The sequence below is a fragment of the Physeter macrocephalus genome, chromosome 1 (assembly GCF_002837175.3).
Source record: "Physeter macrocephalus isolate SW-GA chromosome 1, ASM283717v5, whole genome shotgun sequence".
NCBI classification, from domain to species: Eukaryota; Metazoa; Chordata; class Mammalia; order Artiodactyla; family Physeteridae; genus Physeter; species Physeter macrocephalus.
Window position 1 is genome coordinate 136,478,450 of NC_041214.2, and position 1,877 is coordinate 136,480,326.

Consider the following 1,877-nt stretch of genomic DNA (forward strand, 5'->3'; position numbering starts at 1 on the left):
CAAATTCTTAGAAATGCACAACCTTCTGAGACTGAACCAGGAAGAAATAGAAAATATGAACAGACCAATCACAAGCACTGAAATTGAAACTGTGATTAAAAATCTTCCAACAAACAAAAGCTCAAGACCAGATGGCTTCACAGGCGAATTCTATCAAACATTTAGAGCAAACACCTATCGTTCTCAAACTCTTCCAAAATATAGCAGAGGGAGGAACACTCCCAAAATCATTCTACGAGGCCATCATAACCTTGATAACAAAACCAGACAAAGATGTCACAAAGAAAAAAAACTACAGGCCAATATCACTGATGTATATAGATGTAAAAATCCTCAACAAAATACTAGCAAACAGAATCCAACAACACATTAAAAGGATCATACACTATGATCAAGTGGGGTTTATCCCAGTAATGCAAGTATTCCTCAATATATACAAATCAATCAACGTGATACACCATATAAACAAATTGAAGGAGAAAAACCATATGATCATCTCGATCGATGCAGAGAAAGCTTTCGACAAAATTCAACACCCATTTATGATAAAAACCCTCCAGAAAGTAGGCATAGAGGGAACTTTCCTCAACATAATAAAGGCCATATGGGACAAACCCACAGCCAGCATCATCCTCAAAGGTGAAAAACCGAAAACATTTCCACTAAGATCAGGAACAAGAAAAGGTTGCCCACTCTCACCACTATTTTTCAACACAGTTTTGGAAGTTTTAGCCACAGCAATCAGAGAAGAAATAGAAATAAAATGAATCCAAATTAGAAAGAAGTAAAACTGTCACTATTTGCAGATGACATGACACTATACATAGAGAATCCTAAAGATGCTACCAGAAAACTACTAGACCTAATCAATGAATTTGGCAAAGTAGCAGGATACAAAATTAATGCACCAAAATCTCTTGCATTCCTATACCCTAATGATGAAAATCTCAAAGTGAAATTAAAAACACACTCCCATTTACCACTGCAACAAAAAGAATAAAATATCTAGGAATAAACCTACCTAAGGAGACAAAAGACCTGTATGCAGAAAATTATAAGACACTGATGAAATAAAGTTGATCCAAATAGATCAAGAGATATACCATGTTCTTGGATTGGAAGAATCAACATTGTGAAAATGACTCTACTACCCAAAGCAAAGCAATCTACATATTCAATGCAATCCTTATCAAACTACCACTGGCATTTTTCATAGAACTAGAACAAAAAATTTCACAATTTGTATGGAAACACAAAAGACCCCAAATAGCCAAAGCAATCTTGAGAAAGAAAACCGGAGCTGGAGGAATCAGGCTCCCTGACTTCAGACTATACTACAAAGCTAGAGTAATCGAGACAGTATGGCACTGGTACAAAGACAGAAATATAGATCAATGGAACAGGATAGAAAGTTCAGAGGTAAACCCACACACCTATGATCACCTTATCTTTGATAAAGGAGGCAAGAATATACAGTGAAGAAAAGACAGTCTCGGAAAAAAGTGGTGCTGGGAAAACTGGACAGCTGCATGTAAAAGAATGAAATTAGAACACTCCCTAACACCATACACAAAGAGCAACTCAAAATAGATTAAAGACCTAAATGTAAGGCCAGACACCGTCAAACTCTTAGAGGAAAACATAGGCAGAACACTCTATGCCATAAATCACAGCAAGATCCTTTTTGACCTACCTCCTAGAGAAATGGAAACAAAAAGAAAAATAAACAAAGGGACCTAATGAAACTTAAAAGCTTTTGCACAGCAAAGGAAACCATAAACAAGGCAAAAGACAACCCTCAGAATGGGAGAAAATGTTTGCAAATGAAGTAACTGACAAAGGATTAATCTCCAAAACATACAAGCAACTTATGCAGC